The sequence below is a fragment of the Oryctolagus cuniculus genome, chromosome 4 (assembly GCF_964237555.1).
Source record: "Oryctolagus cuniculus chromosome 4, mOryCun1.1, whole genome shotgun sequence".
Lineage (NCBI taxonomy): Eukaryota > Metazoa > Chordata > Mammalia > Lagomorpha > Leporidae > Oryctolagus > Oryctolagus cuniculus.
The window spans coordinates 103,592,763-103,604,159 of record NC_091435.1 but is presented as its reverse complement, the minus strand read 5'-3'; the positions used below and the strand labels follow the sequence as shown (position 1 = coordinate 103,604,159).

The following is an 11,397-nucleotide window of genomic DNA, read 5'->3' as shown; positions in this document are numbered from 1 at the left end:
CTCCAACTGTAACTTTTAACTCTATAATCATGCACAGAGACAGTTAGTTTTAAGACTGTGTGGCTATGCAATTCCTGTACATTTGCAATTAGAAATATGAAAAATGTATTTCACTGTCTAAAGCAAAACCAAAATCCTGCTCAGTCTAACCAAAGGAGCATGAAAGGTAACCTTACACAGTAATTGTTCTCTCCAGGGAAACACACAGAAAAAAAAAAAAAAAAAAAAAAAACCTATGGTCCCAACCCACTGCGAAAGCCAAGGATCAGAGGGGAACCTACATTTCCATTTTCACCAGGCTTGATGAAGTAACTTAAAGCCCTCCTCCCTAAAGATGGTGGCAGGATGGCTGAGCATGGAGCTGGGTCTTTCACCCCTTTACTGCAGTAATGAAGAGTCTCTACCACTCCTGACTGGAGTTGTATCAGAAGAGATCCAAAAGAATCAAAATTTCATCAACACTCATAAATTGCAGTCACTGTTCTTCTCTACCAGCTTCATATGTCACTGGAGGCTATGAGACAAGCAACACTAAGAAGCACTCTCACACAGGGACTTCAGGAGTAATGGAGACCAACTGGGAATCTGCTTTTATAAGTAGCCCACCATCCAGCCATAATGAGGCAAGGTGTCCCCTCTTCATCTACCAGTTCAGTGTCCAAAAAAGTTTTTGAAAGAGAACGTTTAAATGAGATTCAGAGTCCCATAGTGTAATATCTCAAATATTCAGCTCTTAATCATAAATCACTTGCCATATTAAGAACCAGGAAAATCCCCGATTGGAGTCATACTGAGATGACAGAAGAGTTACCAGACTTTGTTAAACTTTTTAAATGTTGTTAAAGTTGTTAAGGCAACCAGAAAAGAAATATTTCAATGAATATAATGAAAAATCATGAAATAAGCAAATATACAATACTTCTGCCAAAAAATAGAATACTTTAAAAATGGGATTCATTTGGCCAAATATGACAATTTTAAAAATCCAGTAAGTGAATTCAAAACACATTAGAAGGGACAGAGAAAGGAAACAATGAACTCAATATATAGCAATAGAAATTATACTTACTGGACCATATTGAAGGGTCCAAGAATATAAAGTAAAAACAAACAGAGCCTTGAACAGTAGTGGATATATAAAAATATCTAAAACTGATGTCATCGGAATCCCAGAATAAGAGAAAGAAAGTGTGGGGTTGAAAGGGTAGTCAAATACTTTATTGCTGAAAATCTCACCAACTTGAGAGCAAAAAGTCCACAAATTTGAAAGTTGAACAAAATCCAAACAGCACAAACACAATTTGATGTGGTTCTAGATGAGACAGTCATTTTCTAAATGGTGGAGAATAAAACAACATAATTAGAGGTAAATGTTTCTATACGTTGCTGGATCTGTAAAAGCACATCAAGAATAGGCTTTGATGAGTTATAAGAGAATACATCCAGAAGATAATAGAAAATAGAACTAAAACATGTTGTTTTTGCTGCAAAAATCATTTAACCCATGCACAAAAGGAGTCTTTATAAAGTTCATGGGAGTGTGAATTATGAAAAACAAAACTATGCATTTCAAAACTTTTGGGAGCCAAAATAAACTATAATTCCATTTTCCATTAATCTTTTGGAATATCCTTAGATGGCTTTTACTTATGTAGGAGCAACAGAGGAACCTCTGTGGTGAAGGAAACATTCTGTTTCTTGACTCTATTAATGCCAGTAGTTCGCTTGTGACATTCACTACAGTTTAATGATAAGTTACCATTTTGGCAAGCTGGGTAAAATACACAGGGTCGCTCTGTACTATTTTTACCACTGTGTATGAATATATATTTATTTTAAAATTAAAGTTTAATTGAAAAATTAAGCAACATTTATGGAATACTTGTTTGGATCAGTTTAAAATATGAAAATAAATGAGTGTTCATGAGTTCAAAAGCTAATGTGAAGTTTGGTCTTACACAGGTGACATTCTTAAATAAAAAATTGCAAAGCATTGAGGTAGCCAATGACACTGATTTTTTTTCATCATTCTAAACTCAGTCTAGAGATTTCCATTTCACTTTTTTCAATAAGACTGCTTAAATTTATTTATCAGAATTAAATAATTTACTGAATACCTAATACATATCAAGAACTATGTTAGGCAGTGAACAATTGATGAGCAAAAATGGCATGACCAACATGACTGTAATATATAATATTCCAACTAGTATAAACAGATTAAAGTTTTCTAAATCCAAAACCTTCACATACACCATTATTATATTTTAATTACTGATTTTCAGATGAAATTTATTCACCATCTGGTTTGTTGATATCCTTCTATACATGCATGTAATTTTTTATTGTTGTTTTAATATAATAACTCACCAGGAATTCATAACTCCCTCTGTGTTGAAAGATGCATTAACACCAAAACAATAACAACAAAAAAAGCAGTTCAACCTAATGACTGTCAAGTTGAAAGGACATCTAAAGCTAGCTTACAAACAATACACTAATATACTTGAGCTACATTATATTTTAAAATCAATTTTGTGGATTTCTGTATTTTAAGCAAAGGAAATTCAATAAATACTAAAATGGGGTCTGTGTGCTATTTTCATTTAGCAAAGTACAGCATCTACAATCAATAGGAAAAGCACACTGTCAATATTAGTACTTTTAAATGAAATTCCCAACTTATTTAATTCAGTCATTCCTCAGCAGGTTTTGAAATGAAAGGATAAACATTTGCTTAAATAAATAAAACATTGCATACAGCTCCATAAGCAAGAACAGCCCATAAAAAGAAAAGGCAAACAGGTAACACAATAGCTTTTTGATGTATAGCTGAGATTTATGCAACTCTGGTCTCATTTTTTTCTCGTGTTCTGTTCCTTGTTACACAATAATTTGTACCTGAATTGCAGAATATCATATTTATATAGGATTTGTTTGGTGACTGGAATTTTAACATCCTGGTAAGCACAGTTGTTTTACTTTCTATTTCGTGGCACAAAATATGTCCTTACTTTGTCTAGCTCTTTAGGACTCCCTAATTTTTTTTAGATAATTCCTATGGCTGTTAATGCTAGTATCTATTTTCCTGTGGATATCACTTTCTGTGTGATAATATACACAACATAATTTATTATGATATAATTATTCATTAATAAAAATATTTATTAGTAATCCTTTAAGCCTCACTATGGATTTTTTCCCTGGACTAAATAGCAGAAATAATTTAAAATAATTAATATGTAACATGAGTAATAGAGATTTAGACATCTGTTCCTTTATTACTAAACTCTTTCTGAAAGCAAGCCAATGTACGATTTGGATCAAAGATGTCAAGGACAGATCACATTTAAGGAACAGAAGAAATGTCATTTTTAAAAAGGTCATTTTAAAAAGAATATCGACACTTCTGCCATTTATGCTACCTGGCCAGAGACAGATCTTCATGAGCCATGTATTTCTGAATGTGCTGTTATTTTGCCCATTTGTTCACACAGTGCATAGAAAATTGAAGGAAATGAAATAGATTTAGAGAGCTTCTTTCTCCATTTTACACCATGGGACACATAATAGCAAGTTAAATGAGCCATGATAGAATAGTACTTGCTGGATTAAAAATTAATTTCAAACCTACTCCATCTAATCTCTCATAATAAGCATTCTTGATTGCTACAATTACTGTCCCATGCTTCTGAAGGGGAAAATGAGGATCCGAAGACTTATAAATGACTTGTGTCACACAACTGTGGGAATTCTTGTTTGACCTGAGTCAGACAGTGTGGCTTATAAATGTGAAAACATTTGCTGTTTTTCCTTCATTTATATCCTATAGTTAATACTGATAAGAGCTCACTTTTTTGAATAAGAATCCTCAATATCAACACTTTCATTTATTCATTTCCAATACTATTTAACGTAGTATCGATTAGGTACAAGTATTCAAGGAGGCACTGATAGAAGAAAAACTATAAAATATAAAATATATACCCTTATCTTTGAGGAATTTATGACTATAATAGCTAATAAAAACAATGAAACTTATGCAATTCACTGAACACCATTTATATATCAGACAAATGTGTATGTACATATATTAAATCGAATCATTACTATGAGAAAGGCACTGTTACTATACTTACTTTACAGATGAGAAAATTGAAGCAAACAGAACTTAAGGAACACAAAAGGACATACAGCCATTTCATAATAATTTGAAAAGTATAGGCAGTCTGAAGTTGCAGATAGTGTTTTTTGTTTTTGTTTTTGTTTTCGCATTCCTCCTGAAACCAATATCTAAGTCCTGATGTATTCTTATAGCTCTCTAGGACAATCTACTGCAAAAGAATTGCTTGGGAATTCAAACAATAACCTTAACTCCTGAGCATTTTTCTTTTTCCATTCCTGTTTTTTTTAATTCTGTTCTTCCTCCCTTAGTATTGTGCTTGCTAAGTAGAAGCCTTATCTAAACAAATAATAAAGTCACCCTCAGGTTTTGTGTGTTTTTTTTTTTTTTTTTTTTGACAGGCAGAGCACACAGTGAGAGAGAGACAGAGAGAGAAAGGTCTTCCTTTGCTGTTGGTTCACCCTCCAATGGCCGCCGTGGCCGGCACGCTGCGGCCAGTGAACCGCGCTGATCTGAAGGTAGGGGTCAGGTGCTTCTCCTAGTCTCCCATGGGGTGCAGGGCCCAAGCACTTGGGCCATCCTCCACTGCACTCCCTGGCCACAGCAGAGAGCTGGCCTGGAAGAGGGGCAACCGGGACAGAATCCGGCACCCCAACCAGGACTAGAACCCGGTGTGCCAGCGCCGCAAGGCAGAGTATTAGCCTATTGAGCCACGGCACTGGCCCACCCTCAGGTTCTTGATTCTCAGACAGGGTCCACATGCCAAATCCTTTGATTCAGTTTGCTTAGATAAGGGATGAATATCATTAATATTAGACAAACTGTTCTAGAGAAGAGAAGAGAAAGGGAAAGAATCCTAAACATATTGAGAAACCTGAGAATGATGTTATAGAAAATGATAATGATAACCCAATAACTCATAAACTTGGATGCAAAAATTTTTCCAATATAATAGCAAACTGAATGAAGTGACAAAACACAAGGATAGTATGTCTTAAACAAATAGGGTTTATTAGAGGTATAAAATGTTGTTTTAATGTTATTAAATCAATTAAGATATTTTACACATTGATGCATATATATGAGAATTGCAGAATTACCCTATCAGATAAAATTTGACAAAATCCAATCCCTTCATGATTTTACAAAATCAATTTATGAAGCTAATTATAGAAGAAAATTTTGTCTAACAAAGAGTAACTACTGCAAAACTTCAGTAGCAAATATGATAATCAACTGTAAAATGTTGAATTCTTTTTCTGCAGCTAAAAACCTCCTATCACCACATCTGTATAAAACTGCATTACAAGTATTTATCAGTTTAATGAGGCAAGGGAAATGGCTTTGAGATTATTTACAGAAAATACAATTTTCAAAAATTCAAAATAATTTCCAGAAAAACTATTGAAAACCATGTCAGTTTAACCAAGTCTTTAAATATGAATATATAGTAATCAATTTTATCTCCCAGGAATATATAAAAATAATAAATTTTAAAAATATCATTTAAATAAAATTACAAAATCATATCCAACAATAAAACTTCCAAAAATACACAACACAAATCAAGATTAAGAGATAAAAAGATAGGCCAGGTTCATGTTTTGTGAAATTCAAAAATTTTTTAAAGATGTCAATATCATCAAGTTAATCCATAAATTCAATTCAAGCTCAGTTTTTAAAAATTCCATCAGGATATTTTAGAGAAATCTGCTAGACAAAAATCTATACAGATACGCAGAGGTCAAGAATAGCTGAAATATCTTTAAAAAGAAAATAAATTCAGAGGGCTTAAATTATCTGACATGAAATCTACTATATATATATACTATATATATTTATATAGTATATAAATATACTATAATCGACACTGAGATTTGTGTATCAATAAAGACACATCAAAGAACAGAACACAGAATCTAGAAACACTTTGGGAAAGTAAAGTGCACAGGGCCAAAATCTGGTCTTTTAAACCAAGTATACTAATCCAGTTGTAACCTTCCAAGAAACAATGTGTCTTCTTCCTCACATTATATCATGTAGGAAACTAAGGAATGGTTCATAGAAAGGAGGAGGGACAGAGGAAGGGGATATCATTATATCATTTATTTATTTATTTATTTGACAGGCAGAGTGGACAGTGAGAGAGAGAGAGACAGAGAGAAAGGTCTTCCTTTGCCGTTGGTTCACCTTCCAATGGCCGCCACGGTTGGCGCGCTGCAGCCGGCGCACCGCGCTGATCCGAAGGCAGAAGCCAGGTGCTTCTCCTGGTCTCCCATGGGGTGCAGGGCCCAAGCACCTGGGCCATCCTCCACTGCACTCCCTGGCCACAGCAGAGAGCTGGCCTGGAAGAGGGGCAACCGGGACAGAATCCGGCGCCCCGACCGGGACTAGAACCCGGTGTGCCGGCGCCACAAAGCGGAGGATTAGCCTAGTGAGCAGCGGCACCGGCCCCAATTATATCATTTTTTTAACATATTTATTTATTTGAGAGGCAGAGTTACAGGCAGAGAGAGGAAGCGACAGAGAGAAAGGTCCTCCTTCCACTGGTTCATTCTCCAAATGTCTGCAATGGCTGGAGCTGAGGAAATACAAAGCCAGGAGCCAGGAGTGTCTTCCAGGATTCCCACAGGTGTTCAAGGGCCAAGAACTTGCACCATCTTTCATTGCTTTCTCAGGCCATAATCAGAGAGCTGGATTGGAAGAGGAGCTGCCAGGACACGAAATGGTGCCCATATGGGATGCCAGAGCCACAGGTGGAAGCTTAGCCTACTATGCAATAGCAATATCCTTATAATTGTATCCACAAACTATCTTGAATTGTTAAAACTAATTACTTTTTTAAATTTCTTAAACAGAACGCAGAATATACCATCAAAGAAAATACATTATAAACTAAAATATACTGAAATTATGAAGATTTTTCAAACTGAAGGCTGTAAGATTAGAAAGATTAGCCAAACAACAGTAAGATATATTTTTCCACACAAAAAGATTAGAAATAAGCAATACTCATACAAACATTTCACTAAAGAAGATATTCAAAGTGTCACTAAATATGAAAAGGTGTTTGACTTCACTAGTCATAAGGAAAATACAAATTTCAGCTTCAGCAGTCACCACATACATGCCAAAATGCCTGGCATAGAAAGACACAAAGTTCCCAAATTCTGTGGGAAATATGTGGAGTAACTATGGTTCTCACATAGTGTTCATAAAGAGTATACATTGGTGAAATATCTTCACAGAAACATCTGTTGGTATCTACCAAGACTGAACAAATGAATAAGTTACAACACAGCAATTCCACTGGTAGATATATAACTAAAAGCACAGTTATTCTTAAGTGTTGAAAATTAACTGAAATGTGATCCCTGTTGAACATGGTGATGGGAATGGGAGAGGGAAGAGATGTATAATTTGGGACATGCTCAGGCTGACTTGCCCCAAGTGGTGGAGTTGGAAGCATACCAGGGGATTCCAATTCAATCCCATCGAGGTGGCATGTACCAATGCCATCTCACTGTTCCAGGTGATCAGTTTCAGTTCACAGTTGGTCATGGTGAAGGGACTGGGAGTCAAAGGGAGCACATAGACAAGTCTAGTACCTGCTAACGCTAACTGATGGAGTAAATAAAGGGGAGAGTGATCCAACATGGGAAGTGAGAATCTCAGCAGACTCATAGAATGGCAGATGTCCTAAATAGCACTCTGGCCTCAGAATCAGCCCTAAAGGCATTCGGAGCTGGCTGAAAAGCTCATGAGAGTATTTCAGGCATGGAAAGCCAAGACACTCTGGCAAAAGATCTCTGCGAGTGAGATCCCAGTGGAAAGAACAGGCCATCAAAGAAGGAGGTACCTTTCTCTGAAGGGAGGAGAGAACCTCCACTTTGACTATGAGCTTGTCTAAACAAGATAAGAATCGGAGAACTCAGAGGGCTTCCATAGCCTTGGAAACTCATGACTGGAGCATAGGGAGATTACTGATGCCATAGACAGGAGTGTCAATTGGTAAAGTCAACAACAGGAGTCACTGTGCACTTACTCCTCATGTAGGATCTCTATCCTTAATGTGCTGTACATTGAGATTTAATACTATAACGAGTACTCAAACAATATATTTCACTTTGTGTTTCTATGGGGGTGCAAACTGTTGAAATCCTTACTTAATGCATACTAAACTGATCCTCTGTAAAAAAAAAAAAAAAAAGAAAAAAAAAAAAAAAGAAAAGAAATTATCAATTCCCAACTTGACTCTCACTGGGATTAAACATGACAATAGGTCTGATCTGATTTCATCATCATTTAAAAAAAAAAATCATCTATTATTTTTCACTTTATGTTTCTGTGTGGGAGCAAACTGTTGAAATCCATACTTAATGTATACTAAGCTGATCTTCTGTATATTAAGATAATCGAAAATGAATCTTGATGTGAATGGAAGGGGAGAGGGAGTGGGAAAGGGGAGGGTTGTGGGTGGGAGGGATGGTATGGGGGGAAAGCCATTGTGATCCATAAGTCGTACTTTGGAAATTTATATGCATTAAATAAAAGTTTAAAAAAAAAAAAAAAAAAAAAAAAAAAAAAAGAAATGCAAACAGGTATTTTCCAGAAAATAGGGTCTTGAATGTTCATAGTAGCACAAATTAAAACAGCTCAGTGCTTGAAATTACTCAAATATCCATCAATAGAAGAAAAAACAAAAAATATATATACTCAATCTGAAGCCCTGAGAAGCAATGAGTGTGAAGTACTGAGAAGCAATGAGGGAATGATCAACGATTATATACAATAAAAAGAAAGAAGCTCATCACAATAATATCAAAATAAATAGGTCAGGCACAAAAGAGTACATACTAATTATTTTGTTTACATAAAATAAAATAACAAGTAATCTTCATCTATGTTGTTGGAAGGGTAGAAAAAGGATTCTGGGTGACTAATCTAATTTTTAAAAAATATAGTATGTTCTTACAAGAGTGTGTTGGCTTTTAACAATTGTGCCCGCTGGGGCCGGTGCCGGCTGCAGAAGGAGCTCGCGGAAGCAGCAAAGGAGCCTCTACCAGTGGAACAAGACCATGACATTGAAGTCCTTGTGGATGAAGCCTCTGACCACACTGAGGAGACCTCTCCTGTGCGAGCCGTCAGCAAGACAGCCACGAGACGCCCAGTCTCTTCCTCCCCAGTCCCCCAGGAACATGTGGATGCTCACCCGGGTCTGGTAAAGAAGTGAGGGTGCCACCCACTGCCTTATGTGTCTTTGATGCCCATGATGGGGAAGTCAACGCTGTGCAGTTCAGTCCAGGTTCCCGCTTACTGGCCACAGGAGGCATGGACCGGAAAGTAAAGCTCTGGGAAGCGTTTGGAGACAAATGTGAGTTTAAGGGTTCCCTGTCTGGCAGTAATGCTGGAATTACCAGCATTGAATTTGATAGTGCTGGTTCTTACCTCTTAGCAGCTTCCAATGATTTTGCCAGCCGAATCTGGACTGTGGATGATTATCGATACGGCACACACTCAAGGGACACAGTGGGAAAGTGCTCTCTGCCAAGCACCTGCTGGACAAAGCACGGATTGTGTTGGGAAGTCATGACCGGACCCTCAAACTCTGGGACCTGCGCAGCAAAGTGTGCATATAGACAGTGTTTGCAGGATCCAGTTGTAATGATATTGTCTGCACAGAGCAGTGTGTAATGAGTGGGCATTTTGACAAGAAAATTCGTTTCTGGGACATCCGATCAGAGACGATCGTCAGAGAGATGGAACTGTTGGGAAAGATTACTGCCCTGGACTTGAACCCAGAAAGGACTGAGCTCCTGAGCTGCTCCCGTGACGACCTGCTCAAAGTTATTGATCTCCGAGTGAATGCTGTGAAGCAGACATTCAGTGCACCTGGATTCAAGTGTGGCTCTGACTGGACCAGAGTTGTCTTCAGCCCCGATGGCAGTTACGTGACAGCAGGCTCAGCTGACGACTCACTCTACGTGTGGAGTGTGCTCACGGGGAAAGTGGAGCAGGTGCTAACGAAGCAGCACAGCTCATGCATCAATGCGGTGGCATGGTCCCCCTCCGGCCTCCACGTGGTCAGTGTGGACAAAGGCAGCAAAGCCGTGCTGTGGGCACAGCCTTGTTGGACCTCCCGGGAGAAGCACAGGACTCTGCAGCTCTGGCCTGGTGAATGTGTGTCTGCCCGGAGAAGGGCTCAGGCCAAGGCTCAGTGGCCTTTTGAACGGGATTTCTTAGAATCTTGACTGAGGTCTGTAATGGCCTGGAAGAATCACACTGGAACAGTCTGACCCTGTGGTCGCTCAGCAGAGGTTCAGGTTCCTGCCTTGCTTCCAGTGGGAAACACTACTAGCTCTGATCTTCCATACTTCATTGGGCAGGGGAGCACAGGCCCCTGCTAGGTCTCCTCACTGGACAGCAGTGCCCAAAACACCCGACCTGTCCAGGCGTCGCTTCGCTCTGTGCTTTCTCCTGGCCTTCCAGTCTGTTCTCACCCAATGCATGCTCCCCGCCTTGTGCTCGTTTGCTCCATGAAATTGCTTTAAACATAAGATTAATGGGACCCCAGCCCAGGGCCCATCCTGATGCTGAGACCCTGGGGATGGGCCAGGGCTTCTGTGCAGATCACGCCTGACCCCTCGGAAGCTCCTGACGTCCTGCAACTGTTCTTCAGAGCTTGTGACTCACTGTCCCCAGCACATCTGCGTATCTATTTCCTGATCAAGAAATAAACACCCATTTGGCTTCTAAGTAGAGGAGGAAGCCTGGAAACCTCCTGCCAGGGTGGATTCACTGTGGTGTGAGGAGCGTGCTCCTGTGTCTCTCGGCACATGCTCAGAAGGCGGCTGCATACCACGTCTGCTGTGGCAAGGGGCGTGACGCCTTAGCCACACTGCCCTGCATCGGCCTGACCATGCTCCCGGGCTGCAGAGCAGGAAGCCGCATCCGGGAAGCCATCTTCCCGGTGCAGGAGTTGCCGTGAAAGCCAGGGAAAGATGCCCTTCTTTACCTGTGTGTTAGATTGCAGTTCTGGGTGTCTGAAGCACCAGTGTTTGTATCACTTTTTAATTTGCACTTTATTTTCCCCTCCCTCACTTTGTTCTCTGCACAGTTGGGGATTGAGTGATGGCCTGGGGGTGAGGAATGAGGCCTGGGGTGGCCTCTCTAGCCTTCCCCTCTCCTGCCCACATAGCCCCTCTGCGGTTTGCCCTTAGGAGACTTGTGTTCACGTTCAGGGGAGCTGAAATTCAAAGGCCAGGGCACATCAT

At 39.1% G+C, this 11,397-nt stretch overlaps 1 pseudogene; it reads left to right on the top strand.

The window, feature by feature from the left end:
- Nucleotides 1-8,714: 8,714 nt before the first annotated feature.
- Nucleotides 8,715-10,707, top strand: LOC100342723 (autophagy-related protein 16-1 pseudogene; annotated as a pseudogene).
- Nucleotides 10,708-11,397: the final 690 nt, after the last annotated feature.